The following is a 24342-nucleotide window of genomic DNA, read 5'->3' as shown; positions in this document are numbered from 1 at the left end:
AGTGAACAACTGAACATCAAGCCGGCCTTTTTACAGTATGTCCGTCACATGTAAGTAAACACAGCGCTTGTTGCATAATAGCGACTTGGGGTTCCGGAGCCAAAATGTCGGGGTGACACAGGTGTTCCCCCTAAATGATGGAGCGCAGCAGTAACACGCATTCAGATAGAAGATGGCGGGCAGATGGCGGCCCCGGGGCCCGCCTTGCCAGGCGAAGCGTGTGAATGAAAGGTTGGAGCCGGCAGATTTGAAACCCTGCCAGGCTGGCGGCGGCGGCGGCTGCTGCGGCGCCGTACCCGGCCCACCTGCTTTTCGCGCTCGGGGACATCTGGCGGAGGTTTAGCGCAACCTCGAGACCGCCGCGGCCGCCTGCCGTCGCCTGCTGGATTTTTCAGCCGCCAAAGGAAAAAGAAAAAGTGCTATTTTGGAATATTGAATGGTGGAGAGCGAACAAAAGTGTTGGCACCTTTTGATCTGTTAGTGTGTCTGAACCAGATGACTGCACTTCATTTATGGAAACTATTTGACAAAAACAAAGACATAAATTGATTTGAAAAAAATTGTACTCAGCATTATTGTCATGAGTTGACCTTTAAATTGTTTTTTTTATTTATATATGTATTCATTTTTACAAATAGTTTTTTGCTGTGTTTTGAAGACATTTTTAACAAATGTGTCTTTCGAATTAATACAATTTTCAATTTAAAATTAGGTGCATGTTTAAGCTGCTTTTTTCAAAATGTATTTTAATTTTTTCTTTTACTTTTTCAAGTAGAAATTTCATTTTCTTGCTTTTTTTTCATTGATTTTTATTCAATTATTTATTTTAGATTTTTTCAGGTATTTAGCAATAATAAAAAAAACAGTTGTGATAATGCCACCTTATGACTCATCTGCAAACGTAATTTTTTTTGAAGATTTATTTATTTAACATATTTATAGGATTTTTCTTTTGTTTTGAAACAAACAAACAAACAAACTGTTGCAATTATTAGCTGGATCATGTGGTTTTATGTGGAGCTTTTTCTTTCAATTTTTTTTTATGAAAAAAAGGTATTCATGAATTTTGCATTTTCTGCCATTTAAAAAAAAAATTGCTATTTAGATTTTGTGAAAATATCTTGTATAATACATTAATAATGAAATTAGATTAATTAAATATTTTTATTTGATTAATTATTAATAATTAATATCTTTTTTATTTCATGAATATATTTTTATATAAATATATAAACGCCCCAAAAAATTCTAAAAAATAATTGTAATAATAAATATTAAATATAAACAGATAATGATTATTTTACTTATTTTTCAATATTTAAAAATATAAAAGATAATACAATAGATGACTTAATATAAAAAGAATGTCTATGTACATATTAGTATCATTCAGTTGTTCAAATTCACAGTCAGTTAGTCCGGACTCCCATCACCATCATGATAGCCAACAATGACTCAGCACTTAACGCGCCAAACTTGGCAAGCCAAAATGGCTCGCAAATCTCTCCGGCCCGGAGGGTTGCCAGGTCCCGTGCGCGGTTGCCAGGTCAGGCAGGCCGTCTGCAGGGCTGAAAGCGAGAGAGAGAGACGCGTTGCCGGCGAAAGTGTAGCGTTTGGCCAAAAAAGATTAACAATCCAGCCTTTCTCCAAGCCGCCCCTTAATGCCTCGGCAATATGTTTGGATCCGCGTTTGCTTTTTCTCGCCGAGGAGCTTCGCAGATGTTGCGGCATATTTGCGGTCCCGCCCGCACTAAAAAGACACATTACAAGCACTTCGGGGAGCCACTGACGGTAATGATTGGAGGTGCTTTCCGTGAGGTTTAAACGCGCCGAGTTTTGGGAGAAGAGTCCAGATTTACTTTCATGATGGAGCCCCTGAAATAGACCGTTAACTATTATTAGGCAGTAAATAGTCTTTGTTTACCTCTGGGTGCCAAAATCAACCGTTAGCACTTCATGTTTTACGATCTTGAGTCGATAAAGAGGCAGCGTGTTAGCAAAAAGTTGTTCTTGAATGAAAAGGCTAACTTGCTTAGCATTAGTGGAGGTTAGCGTTGAGCTCAAAAGCTGCCATTTTGTTTTTTTGGGGCGGACTCCAAGTGTTGAACTTAGTTTAAGCGATCAATGTCAGCCAAATTTGACACATAAAAACACAGGAGCCGTGATAAAGTTCCCAAACCTCAAGATGTGATTTGCAAGACAACACAAAAAGTCAAATAACAAAATGATCTTGTGGAAAAGCTACTTTTAAGTGAGGATTGCAGTCAAATTAGCTCAAATTTGACACATGGGCCACTTGATACAAATGCCTCAATAAATTTTTCAGGAAATATAAAAGTCACACGACTAAAAGATGTTATCATACAAAAATGCTAATTTAGCATTAGCTGAGCAAAAAAAATATATGGGGCATTTCGTTAGCTCTATATTGCCATTTGTCAATTTACCATGAAATCCAAAAGTCAAAAAGTGAAATAATTTATTGTCAATGCTAACTTCTTTAGCATTAGCTGAAGGAAAAGCAGTGCTTTTTGGGGGCAGTTTTTAAACCGATTGACTACATGGCAGTTGCCCGCACCGCAAGACGTCAAAAGGTCACTGAGGGTTCGTTTTGACGCGTGTTGGGGCCGTGAACTCGACGCGGAATCCTGAATGTCGGAATTCCGCTGCACGTCTTTGTAACCGTTTGATTGGAAATGGAACCATCCCGCACCATTTTTCCACCGACTCTGTTGAAGCGCTTACTTGGGCTTGATGGGAAAAGCAGCTTTCGAGCGAGATCCATCGCGACCGGTTGGGGGTGAACGATTGATTTTTTGAGGAACAGCATTGGATCGTGGAATTAGTTTTTTTCTGGGTTGTATGATTATGATGTCGTCTTGTGGCGAGCTGGAAACGTGTTTCGCACAACGTTGCTCACAAATAACTGTCAACAAAATGATTGGCCATCTCGGTGGTGGAGGCGCCATTTTTGGGCTTGGAATGCATCCAATAGCACAAAAATGGAAGCGGGTATACTAAACAGATGGGTGACACCAAATTGTGACTATTCTCTATAAAGTGTGGGCGGAGCTTGGCCTCAAAGTTTGTCGATTTGCCGTGAAAGTCGTCCGATTGTTTCCGACTCGCGCGCGCAGCGTTTGTGACCCGAGCGGAGGCTTTGTTTATTTTTGCTTACAGGCTGCTCGTAGACCCCGTGGCGCTGCAGCTGTCACTCTTACAGTGAGACCAAGACCCTCACTGTAAAATCCCGCAGACACAAAAACAATGACAGTCTGTGACGCAGCTGGTAAAGATCAAATGTTTAGCCCCGAGGACTTTTTCGGCGACCGCTCTTGACCCCCAGCCCTGCGACCGAAGGACTTTCCATGCCCACTGAGCTCTAATCGGCGGCGCTGAAAAAGAAAAAAAACTGTGTGCGTTTCACACACACTTGAAAGGGGACGGAGGGCCTCGGGGCGGGTTATCGGCCACTGCGGGCTCCCGACTTGTCGCTGGCGGCGCTGCCAGGCGGCGGCGGCGGCGGCCGGCCTGACGGAAAGCAGACGCTGTCTGCCTGGCGAAAAAAGGTGACAGGGGGAGGGAGATGACGTACGATGTCCGTTACATGCGGAGAGGAGACGCCGGCCAGCGATGACAAAGTGCTCTTGATAACAACTGGAGACGTGACATCACAGGGGAGTCTGGGAAGTTGAAGTGGAATCGAGAGCTGCGAGCAGCAACCCCGGCCACGTTGGCGTACTCGCACATTGGGAAACTGTCACAAAGGACAAAAAGCCTCTCAAATTGATTCTTCTTATTTGCGTGAAAGTATTCATTCAAATATGACCTCTGTGTAAGTTGCGCAATTCCAAAAAAACGAATTCAAAATGGCCGACTTCCTGTTAGGTTTAGCATATGGCTACAAAATACTTTTTTTGTAGGCGTTAGGCTGATATATGAGTTTCAATTTTCACAAATCTCGGTGAAACATACCACCGCGAATGCTTCGTTAAAAATTTGTAACGGGCGCTATTGAGACATTTATTTTCAAAAACGGCATCAATTTTCTTTGCATCACCACGGCAACAGTGTGCAACGAAATAAAAAGCTCTCGATAACTTTTCATCTTCAACATCTTAAGATGAAATATGTCAAGTTTGAAGACGATCGTGTCAATTTTGTAGGAGGAGTTTGTTATATTTGAAAGAGACTTCTATAAAAGGAGCCAAAAAAATGGTGACAAATTCAAAAGTAAATCAAAATGGCCGACTTCCTGTTAGGTTTAGCCCATAGCTCTAAAATATTTTTTTGTACATCGAGGGCTGTACGTATGCCTGGAAATGTTCGTGGCTCTCAGTGAAACCGGAAATGTGGCACACAAATTTGATGCCCCGCCCCCGGGAGACTTTCTGTTTGAATATCTGATTATTGTCGCTTTCAGAACTTTTCCATTAACGGTTGAACGACTTTTTATTTCGTATTAAATTTTGAGGTGATGATAGTCGAGTTGACATGGGCCAGTCGAGAACATCATATTTTTTCATTTGTCAACTCACTATCTGCGCTAGCTAGCAAGTAAGCTAGCAAATACAAGCAGACTCTCCTCTCAAGGACATGGCCAAGTGAACTTGCCCCGCCCCTTTACTCCCTCACCCAATCACATTTAGACACCTTCACTGCCTCGCAAAAAAACAACAACGGAATCTCCATAACTCCACCCACTCAACATAACTGCAGAGGCGCTAAAAACCGTCACAGGAGGGCTTTTTCTTCAAAAATCTACCGTCGTGGATCTGCTCCAGATCATGTAACTGGAATTCTTCCGACTTGTTTGTTGAGGTCGTGAATATGATTTGTGATTGGATGAGTGAGTACCACTGAACCCGTATCGTTTGCCTCATAAAGTCAGCGGACACAAGGGGCGGCATTCCTGCCATGTCGTCCCGTCCCGTCTGCTCTCCATCACGTGGCCGTCACAAGCTGGCAGCTCCTAATTTGCAGGCGGGACGCTGCGGGTCAAAATGGTCTGCACAGCGTTAAAGCGCTCGGCGAGAAGAAGCAGAAGAAGCGCTTGCCGCGGCACTCGGAAATTGTTTAGCGCAAGTCGTAAACGGCGGGAAAACCCACCAAGTTATTTTTGTAAAGGAAAATGTTTTCATCTTGTACTTTAATCTCATGACTTTTTTTTCTCATGAATCCGACTTTTTAATCGTAGCATTACAATTTTTCTTAACTTTACGACTTTAGTCTTAACTTGTAACTCGTAACAGCGATTATTTATTTATTTTTGCTACTTTTTCTTATAATACATGACGATGTCATTTTTCAATCATTACATCTCGTCTTTCCCGTTAACATGACTTATTCCTCGCAATTTCAGGACTTTTGCATCATACCGTTAAATTTGCTCATCGTAATATTATATCGTAATATTGTGTTGTATTACGCTTTATCATTACAACCTTTTTATTGTAAGATTATAACAAAAATTTTGTACTATTGAATTTGATCCAATTCAAAATTCATTGCATCTCTTTGTCGAAACATGAAACGTACTTTATTTTTGTAACATATTACGAATAATTTACAACATACATAATTCGGGGTTACACATTTTTCACGATGGAATGCCAGATCCGTCTGGCTCGCATTACGGTTCTATTTTCTGTGATTTCATTGTTCAACCTTGATGGATGATTGGCGGACACCGATGTCTTCCGGAGGTGGCCTCCTGCAAGGAAAACACAGCCATAGCGAGTGGAACCAGAAGGAAGCCGTTCAGTCCAGTGTGTGTGTTTTTGAGCAGGCGCCTCCTCGGCCAGCTACGCGCAGCCTTGCTGCCAAATGCGACGTTGTTGCTCGTATATCGCCTCATAGGCTCGCTTTATGAGGCTTTTACCGCAGTGACGATTAATAATTATTCCGATTTGCATCGTAGAGATTTTATGTACGACAATAACATCGTAATGATGCCAGCCAGGAAGACTTGAAACTTGTGTGTCAGTGGTTTGCGGGATTCCGTTTGAATTTACTTACCACTTTATTCTCGTAATATAATATAACTTTATTTTTTGCTACTTCACATTTTTTCCTTGTGTCATTAAAAGCATAATTATGATGGCATTTATTCTCAATACCACAATTTCATACTGTTCTTGTAAGACAATAACTTTATTCCTGAAATATGACTTTATAGTTTAGTTTCATTTTTTTACAACTTTAGTTTGTCACTTCTTCTTTCTTTTTTTTTTTTAAATCTTGTAATCTTTATCTTAATAGGCAAGGCAAGGTTTTTTTTTTATACAGCACATTTCATGCACAAGATAACTCAATGTGCTTCACATAGTTAAAAATTAAACATTTAAAGGCATTTTCAAACAAAATAATTTTAGACATTTAAAGGCAAAGTAAAGAAATAAAAAGTGGCTTAGTAAAATTCCTGAAAGAGAAGATTTTGGAAAAATACATGATAGAAATGCTTTAAAATAACTATCAAAAGTATGGGGGAGAGGAAAAAAAACGTTCTATTGGCAGTTGATTCCATTTGCATGCAGCATAACAGCTAAATGCTTATTCACCGTGTTTGCTTTGAACTCTGGGCTCCACAACTGTGACTTCTCACAGCATTCCGAATTCTTTGATTTTTACATGTAACATCCGACTTTTTTTTCTCATAACATTGTGACTTTATTCTTGGATATTTGACCTAACATTTTCATGATTTTATCCTTTTAAGACAAATGTTGCCTCCTAATTGTTAGCCTCTTTTTCTTTGCCCACAGTGCCGACCATCAATGTCGCCAAATGAAGGCTAAGTAATAAAACCAAGCAAAAAAACATGTGGCAGCCAAACAGCTTGTTTACTTCGCCTCCTCTCTACTTTCCCTTTTTTTTTTTTTTGGAAGGCGTCCTAAAATTGCGGCAGCTGTTTGGCCAGACGGCATTCGCACGCTGTTGCGTTTGCACGCCGCCATACGGGACGCAGCGTGACCGCCACAATAAGCGACCGCTAAGTAACGCTCGCCGCGTGGCGGCACACCTCGCCAACTTCCAGCGGGTGGGACGGCGCACCCCCGCCGATTGAGACGTACCTCCAAAACGCCGCCAGTAATGGCTTCCGTCTTGGCAACCCGAGCTGGAATTTTTCTGGGCTAAATGGCTCCTGGCGTCCATGCGGTGAAATTTCCTCTTTGTGATGTAATTGCGCTTTCGGCCACTTGCGTATTGAGACGCATAAAAAGAAATCCAGTGGGAGGCATTGTGGTCGTCTCCCGCCATGCATTTGTGCTTCGTGCAGCACTTAGTGCCCAGAATGCACTTTAGGAATTAAATAATCAAATATATCACAATGAATAAATACATCAAAAAATAGAAGCTGCTGTAAGAATAATGTCTGTCTGTCTGTCAGCATTGATTGTCAATTTTGTTGTAATAGTTATATTATATGAATAATGAATGAGATCAAATTGCTAGCGTAGCGTTCGATATAAAACGAATGCAACGAGTCAGAAAATGACTTAAAAAAAAAAAAAGAAACCGTAGCCCTTTAAAAAATGAAAATGTACAAAAATATATACAATGATGAAAACGTCGCGAGCTAAATATCAATACGTTACATCATGAACAATGTGTAATAGATTGGATATGAATCAAAATTAATACAAATGCAATATTTACAAATAAATTAGCCACTGTCTAGTACTGTATATACAGAAACATGGAAATATTATTGCAGAGTAAACATTTATGACTGGCAAGTAAGTTTAAACGCTTTTGTAAATACGTTTAAATGTGCTTATAGCCTAAATGCTAAATAGCATGCGGCAGAAAAAAAAAATCCCTTTTTTTAATTTATATTTTTTATTTTGGCCTGCATTATACAAATACGTTCATTAAGTTCCTAAACTCTTAATTCATATTTTTTTTTATGATTTATTGACGTCTGCAGTGCATGATTTCCCCCCGCACAAGTCAATACCCCGTAGCATTATGGGAAAAAATGCTAAGATTTTAGCATTTAGCCTACAAGTACGTTTCAATGTATTTGCGTACACATTGGCAGTTCCTCACTTCCTAAATAAAGTAAAAACAGACGATAGGTTCCTTTCAAAAATCTGCAAATTCAAGAAATTCGAAACCCCGAGTATGCTGGGGTTCCCTGTATGTGTGTGCGTGTGTTCCAGTTTAGTAAAGATGATTAATTTTCTATGTGGTGTTCACGGGCGAGGGTGGGGGTGGGGTGGCCGTCCATCTGTTCGCCGTCCCAGCTGAGTGCTACAAGATGGCTACCGTCACCTCACTTGACTTTTTCCCTTCCATTTGCATTTCCTCCTGGCGTCCATCCTCTCCTTTTATCTTCTCCCCCTCTTCCTTTTTGGTGCGGGAAGCAGAATGTTCATTTTGCATTCGTGAACATGAATTATAATATTTAAAGTGGGCCCGCCATGTAACGAGCTCTTGGAGACGTTCCAGGTGGTGGATGGAAGAAAAAAAAAGAGCGAGCGTGGAGGAAGAAGAGCAGCAAGGGCTGCAACAATCTCCCGACCTCTGTCGCCCCACTAAGCTGTCGCATCAATCACACACAGAGAATGCGGGGGTGGGGGAGTGTGTGTGTGTGTGGGGGGTGGGGGGGGGGCACAGGTGGACGAGCACCTGCAAGGAAGCCTACTTCGAGCTTTAGCAGGTTCAGCTTTACGCGTCTTTGAAGGGGTATAAATGTCACCGCAGTCCAAATTTAGAGTTGTGCGAGGTTTGGCGCAGTACCACATTGTGCCACAACATGCCAGGCAGCACTGAGCTTGATGCCGCATAATTAAAAAGCAAGAAGAAGAGGCAATAGAGAGATTATTGTCATATGCTATATTTCTAGGTAGCTGCTCCGCCGTCTATGCTAATTTCCGTTAGCATCAAGCTAACAGACATTTGTGAGATAAAAGGATTGGTGTTTACACATTCAATGTTGAATTTTCTTTTTTATGTTTTGTGCCTATTTTACAGCAAACTTAACCGCGCGTGACGAACTAACAGCTTGAAGCAACAGAACTGTGTGAGTGAGTCTTCTTTTCATTTCTTCAAAGTGATGTTATGTGATAGTCTCCCATTTCTTGACTGGCGCTAATGAAGCCTTTGGAATATGTTTTAATGAGTTCAAGTGTGTTTTGAAACGTTTAAATGTTTTTCAAGTGAGTGGGAGAAGTATTTTTTTGGTATGTTTTTTATGGGTGCTCAAATATTGTTTGTCATTGCCTATATTAACTAATTTGCACCCAAAAACATATAAATACGTTCTATTTTAAATATGACCATGTTCCCACAGAGGTATTTATACGTATTATTTATTTTTTTAATGCTAGATGCAGCCTCTGAACTGAAGACAATAGTTGAAGCAATGCTAGTTATTACAAAAACGGCCAGCAGGTGGCAGCAGAGTATAAGAGATCAACCAGGGCCATGTTGCAATAAGCTCTTTTCCCCACTGATTTGTAAATTATAATTAAACCTAGCTATATTCTAACGCTAATTGCTGCAAAACAGAAACTCTTTAGAAGAGACTCTTAATCTTTCTTTTGGTAGGTTCCATGTTTTCATAACAATAGTTGGCCTTGCAAAATCAGACAAAATCCAGTAAAACAGTCGGGAGCAAAGGGGGTTGCTTCAGTGAAAATGGCTGGGAGTGAATGAGTTAATAATGTAAACCCCAAGAATAATTTTAAATAATACTACTTTCCTTTTAGCCACTTTATTATATTTTTAAAAATACAGGGGCAACGTTTATTTCTTTGCATTGTCTATTATGGAATAGAATGGGAAGCCTGACGGGTCGCCAAAGTGGCAACCCAATTTCTCCAATGAAAAATATTTTTTTATTTAATTATTTTTTTAAATAAAAGTACTGATGGTGACTGGAATGGATTAATGACATTTCAATGGGGAAAATGGATGTTTTGTACTGTCTGTTGAGTGGCGGTCTTCGCCCGGGTTCGGAGTGGGGGTGTTGCCAACGTGGCGTCCCCCAAGGCTTGATTCTAATAAAACGCCCTGCCATCTTGGCTTAATACAGTCAATAATCGTAATGGCGTGATCAGCGCGGCAGGCCCCCGTGAAATGGCTTCACATCTGGCAGGTGGGTGGGGTTGGGCGGGGGGGAAATTGGTGCGCGCCGATGAATTAGACGAAGTGACAGAAGAAAGCGTAGAGGAGAGGAGTAGAAAGGTGGAGGCTTTACGGTGAGGCAGATGGGACGATTGATGGTGTCGGAAAAAAGGGGTTGGGGGTGTGGGGGGGGGCTCTTAAAAGTGTAATATAGGCGTCCCCCAAGGAGGAGATTAATGGCGTGCGCCTCTTTGGCACGCTGGCACCGCCTCGTAAAGCAGGGCCGCACATCTGGCACAAGTAGGGGGGGGGGGGGGGGAAGGTAGGTGCCCAGCCCTCCGTGTTTTCCTTGATTCCGTGGATGAGATTTATTTTCGAATTTTGTCTTCAAACGTTGCTGCGATCTTCTGACAAAAATACAATGAGCAAAACTGCAAATTCTGCAAGTCATTTTTTCAACCATAAAAATGAGTCTAAAATGGCCGCTTCAAACCAAAATGGCGGAGTTGCTGTGTCTTTTCAGGCATGGCTTCTTCAGACTTTTGTTTTTGTTTCGTCTACTTGTGAATTTCATGCTGCAAAGTGAAACGAGCTTCGGGGGCTGAATTGTAGAAAAATTCAAGTTGTGCGATCAAAATCAAGCTTGAAATTTCGAATTTTTACTGCGGCTGAGAAATTCCAATGTGGGAATTCACCTGACAAGAATTCCATTTGAAAAGTCATCTATCGAAATACAGCGCCAAACTTCTTATATTAAATATGTTGATTCAATAGAAATGTTATGTGTCAAAAGTAATAATAAATCCTTGACAGTGACAATGCAGTCAAACATAATTCCGAGATTGCATCTGATGTTCTACGGATTATAGCTAATGCTAATTCTCAACTCTCCCAGCTCTTCCACAACATTCCAAAGACGAGATACCAAATCAACAAAATAATACGATCCAGTGGCGTCCCGATGAAATGGAGCATCACGTGGGACCGACCCCCCCACTTTTCTACCCGTTTAAGCGCCCCCCCCCCCCCCCCCCCCCCCGTTCCCGCCGCGTTCCGACACAGATGGCGTAATTAAAGCCAGGTGAGGCGAGAAGGGAAATTTATCTTTGATCAGCACCTTCCGCCTCCAGATTGTCATCCGTGTTGCTAGCGCGATAGCATCGCTAACGCGCCCGAGACGGATGGAGGACGGCGAGCGGGCGGGAGGGGTGGGGGGGCGGACCAGCGTGTTGTCTAGGCAGCCATTCTTTTGTTCGCCGCGTGCTACTGCGGCTTCCCGCTGGGAGGAGGAGAGCCGGAATGATCTTTGCAGAGCTCTTCAGAGGGAATCATACATACGCAATGTATGATCCACCTTTTGTCTGCAGCTCATTCTTTGTTCACATTCGCCGTTTTTTCAGTGAAAGAGGCTTTGATGTCTTCGCATTAGTGATCTTTCATTACATTTCGTTGCACTACTGAATTTTCTACAAAATGCATTTTAGAGATGACGACTCATGATTCGGGTGAAGAAATTAATCACAGTTGTCAACGGTACGACTCAAAAGATTTGAAATGTTGGTCAACAACAATTCCTTTAATCATCATTTTTTTCAAGGCTTGTAATTGGCCCCAAAATGACAGTTTGAACACAAAATGGCAGACTTCCTGTTCAGTTTTGTGTATGGCTCCTTGAATTTTTGTGTGTGTGTGTTTTGTCTTAGTCGAGATAACCGTTAATTTTCGTGTTAATTCGTGAAACTGGTGACGGGGGCGAGTCCTTGAAACGATATTTGGAGTTTGCCAAAAAATGACTGCTTCAAATCAAAATGGCCGGCTGATCTGTTCAGTGTCGCATATGGGTCCTTGATGTCCACCCAATGTGTTGGAGGCAAATTTTTATTTTTACCTTTCCAAATTGTCAAAATGATTATCAGACTTTGGAATTGCCGATTTCCTGTTCAATTTCAGGCATGGATCCTTGAGAGTTTTTTGTGAATTTTGTCTTAGTAAAGATGTACATTAAAGTTCATCCTAAATTATCATTATTATTATTTTTATTTTTTTTACAAATCCATGAAATTATCTCTATTTACCCAAATTTACTGCATCAAATCAAAATGGCCGACTTCCTATTCAGTTTCGGCGGTGGCTCCTTGAGACTTTTTCGTACGTCCGGAAATGTCCACCAATTTTCTTGTCGATCGGTGAGACAGATTTTTTTTTTTTTACTTTCCGAATCGTCAGAATTATGATCAAACTTTGCAATTTGCCCAAAATGGCCGACGTGTTCAGTTCATGATGCACTTTTTCGCTCGATTTCATGTCAATCGTTGGACACTGCTGTCAAAAGACACCCCCCCCCCCCGCCCCCTAAGAATGAATGAATTAAATACAGTGCTCTCTTTCTCTCTCACACATGCGCACACCCAAAACACACCATATGCGCTCCCATCCATGCTTGCTATGTATAAAATGCACTCTCCATCTATATTTGCATTCTTCTCCCACGCTTGCGAGAAGCCTCTCATTCATATATAGTGCAGCCGCTTTATTAGTATGCTGAGAATCTATCACTTCATTATGGTGCATGGAGGCACTAATGCTAAATGGCCCCCGTACAGCTCATCTGTGTAATGCATGGCTAAACCCCTTCACAATTAGCCAAAATAGGAGCACATGCGCCAAATGTTTGAGGGTTTATTGCTGTGGAAAAATGAAAATAAAAATCATTTACGATGCGCATAAATACGTCGTGTGATTCTTAACTCTCTTGTTTCATCCTGCTTCCTGGAGACTATTATTTAGCTGTCACTTATTTGAGATCTACCCCCCCCCCCCCACACACACACACACACACAAAAAAAGGCATCCTGACAGCTAACTAGCTAGCCACGCCAGGCACCATTTGACCGTCGAGTGGATAATTGCAACAGCAGGGATAGAAAAGAAAAGATGGAAAGCAAGGGTTTGGTAGTCACTTAACAGCGCGGCTCTTGTAATGCTACGCTAGCAGTAACTTGGCCCCCAGGTGTGTTACGCTAAATGGCGACTATACACCGGGATAAAAAATGTTGAGGGCTTTTAAATTACCGAGGCAGGAAATGATGGATGAATGTTTGCAGCAGGTGAGAAATTACATTAGCGGCTCGCTATAGCTACAATTTTTTGTTAATCGTTAAATCGCAGATTATTACAAATGGAGAATTTGTTGTTATTTTTTCAGTTAAAATGTCAGCCGTCGCGTTACAAAAATGAAGGATGTAGCAGTCAGTCTGAGTAGCCGTTGTAATGCTAACTTTTGTTGTGATTTCCGAAGTAATTGTCAAGCTGATAGTTCAGCAGACTTTCGATAACTTTGTCGTCATTTGTGTCCAAAATCCGATTGTGTCCGTCGTTGGCTTACGGCAATCGAGGCTAAACATTTGACGTCACAAAGTTAGAGACCAGTTAGTAGCCAAGCCAAGAAACCGAACAAAAAAAATAGATTTTTGTTTTCTTGTCTAAAATTTGGGGTGGTTTGACGTCACAAGGTAGAGAGACATTCCTGGTGTACTAAAGGAGGATTTATTACTTAAACCCCAAATGAATACATTCAACCAAAATAAAACAAACCCCCAAAAATAAAATAAAAATCTTTATTTTGCAAAATTTAAAGGGAAAAAAAATGCCAGGCATACATTTGACTGGTTAAACATCCAGGCTGTCTTGTTGACCCATCAACAAAAACAAAACAAAACCCCAAAACAGAGTAAAGTTGCTCATTTCTTTCAATGATGTGCAAATACACTAAATTTTGTGAAAATAAATAATTTCCATCCAACTGACATTTGGTGCTCGGCAGTGTCCATAAAAAAAGATAAAAGGCGCCTATTAGCTGAGGCTGAAGGCATTAGCATGAGGTGGTCTTTATGAATGTGTGCAGCATGGGAATTGAAGAGGGAATATTCACACCTCCCGCCCTCCTTGACCCCCCCCCCCCCTTCCCCCTTCGCCTCGTCCCTGCACTTTCAACAGCTGGAAGAAGGTCGCAGTGGGGGCAGGGAAGTTGCGGGTGCGTGTAGTGTCACGCTTGTGTGAAAGTGTGAAGCCATCAGCTAGATGTCAGGGCATCTGGCAGCACTAAAAAACACATCTAGTTAATATTTTAGTAAGTGTATGATGTGTGTGTGAGTGAGTGAGTGAGTGAGTGAGATGAGGGGGAGGGATGGTGGTGATGTAGACCCCCCCCCCCCCCCAACCTCACTCCTCCCTGATGGAAAAATGTGGCTGACGTTTATGAGAAGACGACCTCATCCCGTTTATTTGTTTAGATGTCAAATTCAACAATGGTTTGTTTTTGTCGATCTCGTTGAGCAATGCAGAGTTGATGCTGGGTTTTTGCCGTGAAATGACTCCTTCTTGTGATTGGCTCCAGAGCAGCCCCCGGATCATTCAGGAGGGCCGAAAACACGTTAGTGTATGTCAGGATTGCTTTTGTTTCTGGCATTTCAAAAAGGCTTGCACAAGCAGAAATGCAACTCGTCTCGGAATTGCCAAATTGCCAAGTACTCTAAATCCTCCCACGATGCGCAAAATGAATATTTTTTTTAATTATTATTATTATTTTTTATGTATATAGAGCTCAGTATTGTTCATTCGGTAACTTTGCCGATTTGACATGTCATCATCGCTCTTTTTAATTTTTTTATTTTTATGTTTATTTTGTATGGGGGTGAGTATGTACACGTGCGTGTGTGTGTGTGTGCGTGCGTGCGTGTGAGTGTGTACTCATTAGTTCACCTAAAACCTATTAAAAATCCCATACAGTTCACCTAAAACCTATTAAAAATCCCATACCGTTCACCTAAACCGAATACTTCAGAACCCAGCCAGAGCCGTGAGGCCGTCATGAGACCCGAGGAAGGATCAAAGAAAGGAAAGTGAAATCCCACCGGGTGACCAACCGGAGTCTTTCACCGACCTCAGAAAATGATTTCTAACCTGTGAAACGAATCCTACCTACCCTATCCCAACTCGACCCTACCCGAAATTCACTTAGCCTGCCCCCCAATGCTACACCAACCCTAAGCCTGCCTGTCCTCCGGCTCACCTGAATGACCACACAATTAATGAACATTGAATGCCGCAATCAGACTGAAAAGTTTTCCGTGATTGGAGTGCGACTCCCAGCAGAGGCTTTGAAGCCGCCCGCCATCCCCGAGTAAAGAAAGAAACGCCAGGCAGTACGTTCCCTCTCGAGTGGCTCTATTCGTCATAATTATGTGGTTGTAAAGAAGAGAGAGAGGGGGGAGGGGGGGGGGGGCTGGTTGTCTAAAAAGGCTCTAATCAATCTGATTTAATTAAGTGCAGTCAGTCACATGAAACGGGCAGAATGGAATTAATAAGCACATTGTGGATTTGCATTTTAAGCCGTGTAATTATGGCAATCGCGGGCGCCTGCAACGCACACCTTTTTGCGCCACCGGCACAAAAGCGAATTTCTCTCTTCATTTGATCTCGCTCGCAGAGACGCCGGCGTAAGAAATGGAAGCGACGGATGTCAGCCGCTGTTTTTACGATCGTCACCTTGAACAAACAACAACGTTTTAAACATGACAATTGTGATATTATTCATTTCCATTCAATGCGTTATCCTTAATAGAAGGTTGGACTATTACGACTTTTGCAATTTTCTGGATTGTGCCATTTATGGTACCCTTTGAAACATTTTGTTGCCTTTTTAATCTGAACCCAAACTACATTTTTAAAAGAACCCAAGCCCAAACCAAAGCATAAATCGACACTAACTGTACTTAAAACCTAAACCTCACTCTGCCCTGTGCTACTTTTTAACTTTACCTCTTCTTCTTCCTCTTCTTCTACTTTTCTTTTCCTTCTTCTACTTCTTTTAATTCTACTTCTTCTTCTACTTATTTTTCTTCTTCTTCTTCTACTTCTATTTTTTCTACTTCTACTTCTTCTTTTACTTCTACTTCTACTTCTTCTACTTTTACTCCTTCTACTTCTTTTTCTTCTACTTTTTCTACTTCTTCAAATTTTATTTTTATTTTTTTATCTATTTATTTAATTGCTCTTGCCGAGCTGTGTGTTATGAAAAGAATGTAAATAAGTGCGGCAAATAAATGTCATTTTTCAAAATCAAATCTTTTTCTTCTATTTCTACTTCTACTTCTTCTTCTGTGATGTTCTGATGTAAAAGCATTTTATTTTTTTAATCTATTTATTTAATTGCTCTTGCCGAGCTGTGTGTTATGAAAATAATGTAAATAAGAGCGGTAAATAAATGTCATTTTTTTCAAAATCAAAATAAAAAAAATCTTCTACTTTTTTTCTTCTTCTTCTACTTCTTCTACTTCTTCTTCTTCTACTTCTTCTACTTCTTCTTCTTCTACTTCTTTTTCCTGTCCGTCATTACCCTAATCCCAACCTTACCCTACCCGTAGCCTAACCCTAAACGTACTCTACCCCTAACTCCTCACCCCAACTGTCCCGAACCCTCATTTCCACCCTTCCGGAATTCTTTGTAAAAAGAGATTTCCAGCCAAAGCAATTTTCACGCCCTGCATTTGTTTGCGACTGACAACAACCTGAATCCGTTGATTTTTTTTGTCGTATTTCTTGACACCCATTCAAGCATTTCATTGCCTCCATTGTGCTGCCGTAGTTACGCGGAACAGCAGGACGCCGTTCAGCCCCGGAGTGAAATAACAAGTATGTAAGATTACCAATTTCAAGCGATTGGTCTCCCGCGTTGTCGCTTCTCGGGGGCCGCCTGACGCCTTCATGGAGATGCTAGTCGCGTACCGCCGCCGCCGCCGCCGCCGCCGCCGCCGCCGCCGCCGCCGCTGCAAAGCCATAAAAGTAGCGCTGGGCTCTGCCAGCGCGCACTAGCGCAGCGGCGTAGCATATGGGTCAGATTTAATCGCAATCATTTCATTTCCCTCCTTCATCAGCTCCGCGCCAGATAGCGCCGGTCCCATTTTGGAAGCGGCGCTACGCTACCGCCCAGGAAATATGACAGATAAGACAACTCGTGTAATAAGACCAGGGTTGTTGTTTTTTTTTGTCAATCTGATAAACCGCCATGGTTTTTTTGGGGGGGAGGGGGGCGACGGCGGTGCAGAAATGCGGCTAAAAATATAAGAAACAAATTAACTGTGTTGATTAGCAACGCAATGGTTGGCGATGGCGTCTGGGAAAACCTGGCGGTAGCGACGGCGATAGCGCCGATGTGGCAGATAGCGTAAATCCTTGTTGCCGTGACCAATCTTATCGCCTTTCTATTAAAAGGGATGGGAAGGCTGTGGTGTGTGTGTGGGGGGGGGGGGGGGGGGTTGTCGTTGGGGGTTCTGCGCTGGAGCTTGGGTTCAAGACTCGTCGGTTGGTTAGAAGGATGACTTCGATTGGTTGTTTGGTTTGTTGAGCGTCTGACTTCACAGCTGTCTTGAATGCAGCTCTAGTTACAGCCAAGGGTTCGACTTTAAATTGGAATTTCAAGACTGGTTTAGGGTTTCAGACAAGATTCTGTGTTTTCAAATGAGGGTTTCAAGGATTAGGTTTCAAATAAGGGTTAGGGGTTCAAAAAAGGAACAGGGTGTCAAATTATGCCTAGTTTAAGTTTTAAAATAAGGGTTAGGATTCGAGTTAAGGTTTCAAGCCTGGTTTAGGATTTTAAATTAGGGTTTCAATTCAGATTTAGGGATTCAAATTAGGGGTTCAGTCCTATGTTAGGGGTAGGGTTTTTAATGAATGTTTTAAACCCAATGAAGGGTTTTGAACAATGGCTAAGATTTCAAATGAGACTTTTAAGGATGGATGGAAATGAGAATTTCATCCTGGATTTAGGGTTACAAAGTAAGGCGTCAAGCCTTGTTCCGGGTTTCAAGTTAGGATTTCAAGTCTTTGTTAAGGGTTTTAAACAAGAGTTAGGATTCCCAATTGAGTTTTTGCCCAAAATGGTTAGGGTTTCAAATTCGGGTTTCATGCCTGTTTTAGCATTTTAAACGGTTAGGATCAGGATTTCAAGAATAACTAAAGTGTTTTTGAACAAGGGGTAAGGTTCTAAATATGGATTTGGGCCTGGTTTGGGTTTTAAAGCTTAATTTAGTGTTTGAAACAAGTTTCAGGTTTTTGGACTGGTTTAGGGTTACAAGCGAGCTTGGTTTTAGGGTTTGAATGAGGGTTTTAAGTACTTTGAATCTGTAGGTCAGTGCACACGAGCAGTGGAACGTTCGGCCACTTGAAGGTCTGTCACATGAGCCGAACCCATTAAACAAATGGAGAAAAAAGTGCAGCAATAGTCAATAGATGCGTCCTTCCTCGTCGCTGTCTGCTGCTTTTTATTTGCTATTTAACACACACACACAAACACGCGCGTGCACGCTGCCTAATGGCTTTTCAAATGCTTTAAAAGGGGAAGGTTCCCGCGCCCCCCCCCCCCCCCCCCCCCCACATACACACACACTCGCCCGCCCGGTGGTCCATTATTGCCAAAAGCGGCCGCGGTCCAAGGATGCCAAATACTAATGAAGCCCCCCCCCCCCCACAACCCCCTGCCCCCTCGCATTAAAGGCCATCACGCTAGCAAACATCCAAAGGATTCGCCGCATATCAGGACGCGCCTTTGGCCTTGGGAAAGAAAACCAGCGCTTAGGATGTTATTTCATTTAAGCGGGGAGACGTTTTGAAAAGATGCGCATTTTAGCAAGCGGTTGTTTGTCACGGAGGACACACTTTGATGTCTCACCATTTGGGCATCGTAACTGTATGGAAAAGTGAGGTTTCAAGTTAGGGTTTCAAGCTTAGGTTAGGGTTTTGAATGAGGATTTGACTTGGAAGATGAAACTATTGAATATTTTTTAGAATCGATTAATCTATCGATTATTCAATCGGTTAATCAACTAATCGGATGCATGTTAATTTTGCATTAAAGTGTATTACAAAAGCTTTAACTCATTCACTCCCAGCCATTTTCACTGAAGCAACCCCCTTCGCTCCCGGCTGTTTTACTGGATTTTGACTGATTTTGCAAGGCCCACAGAACATTGTGTTCTATTGCTATAAAAACATGGAAGCTGCCAAAAGAAAGACTAGAGTCTCTTCTTTCATCAGGAAAAAGGTTTATTTGTATCTGTTTCTGTTTTGCAGCAATGGATGTTGTACGGTTCAGTCTCTGCTTTCCAAAGTAAAAACGGATGTTTGCAAATGTCTTATTTTGCTTAAAACACAGAAAACAATCAGTCTTCTTTCATGAAGGCCTACAGAAATCTGTGTACAATTACTGTTGATATGCTGAAATCAGAGGATTTGGACAATTTTAAATTAAAAATGGCCCCAAACGATGACGCGGTTATTAAAATAGTTGTCGATTAATTTGATCATCGGTTAATTGACGATTTATCGACTAACTTTGCTCACGTGTTCACGAGCTGAATGATTATAGAAAAAGAATAAAAAGGATTATTTCGATTCATTTTGAAATCTCGATGAATAAAACCGGTTATGCATTTAACCATCGAAATTGAACGACTTCAAACTAGCATCTTTGCTTCAATCCTTTAACACTTTTATTCTTCACAACTCGATTCTTTTGTCAAGTATGAAATCACCTTGTTACTATCATGTGCAGTTCTGCTGCTCCGCTGTACATAAAAATGGACGTTGTTGCAATGAAGTGGCGGGAAAAAAACTAGTTGTAATTGTAAAAAACAAATGTTGCATATTTAATGAATGTAAATGCACGGCAGGGCGCGTTGAGTTAATAGTCGGGTAAAAGGGGGGGGGGGGGGGGTCGTCGTCGTCAAGTGTTTTTCGGAGCTTTGATTGCAATTTGGCACAAATAGTGATCTCATTGGGTTCATGAGGGGCGGTCCGGGCTGCTCCCATGGCAACGCGTGTGTGCGCTTTGTCGCCAACAGCGTGTCTCCACTTTTTTTTTTCATTTTTACTCTTTTGTGTTTGTTACATCCCTTCTGTGTATTAGCACGGTCGACGCTAACGTTAGCTCAGTTGCAATGTGTTTTGCATGAACATGATAAACTGCCAACCACCCCCAAGTGACCCGGCCAAGCTCGTTAGACGCAATGGAACGCATGAGTCGCCGCTAATTGTTTTCCTCTCCGCTGACAAACGAATGCTGTGCCCGCGCGCGGCGCACCCCCACAATCCCCCCACCCGCTAATCACACTCGCGCGGGTCCGACACGTGCGAGTGGGCGACGAGGCTACACAAGTTCAAACGGAGCCATTAGGGCGCTTTGTCTCCTGTCAATCACAGACAGGCATTGTAATCGCATAAAATAAAATCAAAATGAAAAAGGCCTTGTCTTGTAAATTTGACATATTTACTTAAGTTCTTTTGTCAGTGTGTGTAGCTAATTAAAAAAAAAATGTTTTTGTTAATCGTTACGACCATGTTTTCACCATTAAACAAGAGGCCTTTAAATAAGCTTTTTTCTATGGGGGTGCCGGGTTGATAGTGGTGCGCTATGTTTATTCAGAATTATATTTTATATTTTGTCGCACCTTTTGATCTTAAACATGATGGAGTACCTTTTTACTTTTTTCAAGGGGCGCGGGCAAGTGGGGGGGGGGGGGCGCCTATTTGCATCATGTAGTAATTATGAATAAACATAATTTGAAGGAGTTTCATTTTCACTTTTTTGAAGGGGTGTGCCGAGGAAAGGGGTGCATCTAGCTTGTAAAGACAATTTTAAAACATGTTGATAATTTTTATCATGTTTAAACATAATGGATGTAAATTTGCTATGTTTTGATTTTTGGGGGGAGTAGGAGGTGCAAGGAGAAGAGGGGTGCGCCTAGTTTTTGGTAAAAAAAAAACAACAACATAAAAAATGTATTTTGATCATGTTAGCATAATATAACCTGCTGCATATTAACGGCTTTATTTTGACATTTTTATGAAAGTATTTATGGAAGTGTGGTGGTGCATTGAATATTTTATTGTGCTGTTGTTGTTTTTTTTCTTTTAAACAGTTTGCAAAATGATGCATAATATCGTTTAACGGTTTTTCAAAGGTGTGAAAGGAGGAAAGGAGGTGCGCCTAGCTTGTTTTAGCTACTTTTTAAAACCATTTCATCACATTTTGATCATGTTTTTACGATATAGCACAGACTTTTTTTAAATTGGCTTTGTTTTGACCTTTTTTCAAGAGTGTGTGTGTGGAGGTGAGGGGGTGCACCTAGCTTGTGGTGGCTAATATTTTATCATACTGTTATGGTCGCATAATTAAACAAAATGAGCTATGTTTATGACATTTTTTCAAGAATGTTTGCGGAGGGGGTGCGCCTAGCTAGCCTTAGCTAATTCCCCCCACTATTTTTCTTGCGTTTTTTAATACATTTGCATGAAAAGCACAAGCTTTGATGGATTAGTACCAGGTAGGGTGGGTAAAAGTTCAAACAGACGCTCGCCCGGGCTTCGCGCCACCGCCTCCCGTCACATCCTCGATGCCCACCGACGGCCATTGTTGCAACAGGCCCCAGCTGGGCGGCCGCCAAAGCCCGCTCGTTACCCGATGACTGATCGCTTCATATCAGGTGTGTGCGAGCGGCGGGGGCCAGCTGGACCAGGATTTTTTGCGGGGGTGGGGGGTGGGGGGGGCTGCTCTAGCCAGGTGGGTGATGATGATGGATGAAGCCTGAGGGAGTTTTGGGCGCTATCCATGGCAATCACAGCACATGGCGAAGCGACGTGGGTATTCATATTTCAATGGATTGTTTATAGGTTAGTAACGTTTTACGGCAACGGTTAGGCAGGATACGAAAGAAGGCGCGAACTGTCATATGTAACAATTATTATTTTTGTGACCGGTTAATTCTGCGTGGCAGCAAAATCTTTATTTTTTATTATTTTTTTTTAAATGCCTGGCTTTCCTTCTTGCCAATTAACCTTGCCGGGCCTTTCAATTACAACCAGTGGCCTCTATCTTTTTTTCTTTTTTTTTTGGTCCCTGCTTGTTTTTCATCAAGCATTCAAGTCGGGCTGAAAGACTTGAGGACATCGCAAAAAAAAAGAAGAAAAAAAGTTGTCATCACCTTGGCCGCAAATTGCCGTCTCCAAAAGGATTTACTTTACCCGCCCGCAAAGCAATTTTCTCCCGTCAAGTCCGTGTCACTTCTTTGTGCCGCCATGCAGGAATTTGGCCTTCCAACGCTGAATGTCATCCGTTGAAATAAATAACACGGCATTTAGACGGAAAAAAAACAGAACTTGTTGCAAAATATCATGACTTGTTGGATTTGTGTTGTCCGAATGTCAAGGTCCAAAACAAACTTATTATTGCTGGGGGCGGGGGGGCGGTTAAAAGCTAATTTTTTCCCCCAGTTTTAATTAAAGCCTTTTTTTTTCTCTATAAAATGTAAAGCGTAACTTAAAAAAAAAACCACAAGCAATTGGGCTTTCACTTTTTAGAAAAGCGCATGAGAGACAATTTTTACGTAAATGTAACTTAACCAAATTCCACTTTGCTAAACTTTTTTGCGTTTTAAGCTGTTTTAATAAGTTGAATCGTGCAAAGATGACATAATGGACTCGTGCAAAAATGCTTTTTCGATGCCTTAGTTTGTGAGTCAGCAAAACCACACAACCGCTTTCCCAGAAAATTCTTTGGTTTGCGTGCGATAAGCGGGATGACATAAAAACATAAAAGAGATTTTCAAAAGCAAGATTTATTTGAACTGACTTGAGACAAAATAAATGTTTCCTTTCTTCGTTTGTGCGTTCACGCAAAGATGACCTGATTTCACCCCCCCCCTCCCCCAAAAAACAAAAAACAAAAACAAAAAATAAAAAAATTTACTTATTTATTTTCATCAAAACTTATGATTGAATTATAAACTAAATAACTGATTGCCATGAAACAAAAGTTTGTTGAATTCACTAGCAGTGAAAATTACACATCCGACCTGCAGGGGAAAATGTTGATGAGCAGGATTATGCAAAAACTACAAAAATGTCTTGCTAGTAAGGAAATTCAACCTTCAGTATGATGGTTTGTTAAATAGCAAGCTAACGTCAACGCTACATACCGGACATGTGCAAAACCAAACTTACAAATGACACTTGTGTGTAAATAATTGATCCGATTTGTATGAAAACTTTTGAATTACGAAATTACGCAAAAACGTCAAAATCAACCTTAAACATTTCTTGACAATAATATGTTATATTTGACCTCACTAGTTCTGATTAATATTACATTTGTGGAAAATGAGTTATCAAGCGAAATCCAGCCATTTTTATCCATTTTAGGGGGCGGCCATTTTGCCACTTGCTGTCAACTGAAGATGACATCGGCGTTGCTCAGGACTCCGGCAACGACCAACCACAGCTCACTTGTTTTCTGAAGCTGAGCTGTGATTGGTTGATACCTGAGACAGCAGTGGCAAAACGGCTGGATTTAGCTGCTTAACTCATATTCCAACATTTAAACATTTCAATATGATATATACAATAATATGTTTTATGTGACCTCACTTGTCTAAACATGACATTCTGATTAACTCATTCACTGCCATTGACGGCTATAAACGTCAAAAATTCATTTTAACTATTTCTATTAGTTTAACATGTTTTTCCCACTTTTGTTAACAGGAGTATGAAAACCTAGAATTTTTTTTAGATATGAAATTTGTGATTAATCGCAAGTTAACTGGTGAAGTCATGCGATTAATTACAATAAAAAAATGTAATCGCCTCTTGCCCCAAAATTTTAATAAACTTTTTTTTAATGAATTTATGGCAGTGAATGAGTTAATATTATATTTGTGGAATACAAGTTAGGAGGAGAAATCTAGCCATTTTTATTCATCTCAGTGGGCGACCATTTTGCCATTTGCTGTCGACTGAAGATGACATCACTGTTGCTCAGGGCTGGCTCAGGCAATGACCAATCACAGCTCACCTGTTTTCTGAAGCTGAGCTGTGATTGGCTGTTACCTGAGACCTGAGCAATTGTGATGTCATTTTCACTCGACAGCAAGTTGCAAAATGGCCGCCTTCTGACATTGATAGAAACTGCTGGATATTGCTGCTTAACTCATATTCCAATAACGTAATATTGACCAGATTACCATATTTAGACTAATGGGGCTGCATAGAACATATTATTGTCAAAAATTTTGGGGGGTTGACTTCCCCTTTAAGGACTTAAAAGTTTGAGTTCCTTCATTAATTCATTAGCGCGATTACGTAAAAATCACAAATTCCTTAAAGCATACATTTACAATGAATTCTATTCAACGACATCAGGTGAGAAGATGAGAA

The 24342-nt window shown here is 41.3% G+C and overlaps 1 protein-coding gene across 1 annotated transcript in view; it reads left to right on the top strand.

Moving 5' to 3' along the window:
* The window catches only part of triqk (triple QxxK/R motif containing), an 81179-nt gene that overhangs the window by 52617 nt on the left and 4220 nt on the right, over window positions 1–24342 (top strand). Inside the window, exon 5 of the transcript XR_015091093.1 lies at window positions 8980–9028. The gene's annotated coding sequence lies outside the window, so the exon portion shown is untranslated. The remainder of the gene's footprint in view (window positions 1–8979; window positions 9029–24342) is intronic.

This window comes from Leptonotus elevatus, chromosome 19, assembly GCF_054856555.1.
Source record: "Leptonotus elevatus isolate MCC_2025b chromosome 19, RoL_Lele_1.0, whole genome shotgun sequence".
Lineage (NCBI taxonomy): Eukaryota > Metazoa > Chordata > Actinopteri > Syngnathiformes > Syngnathidae > Leptonotus > Leptonotus elevatus.
This window is presented reverse-complemented; position numbering and strand designations above follow the sequence as displayed.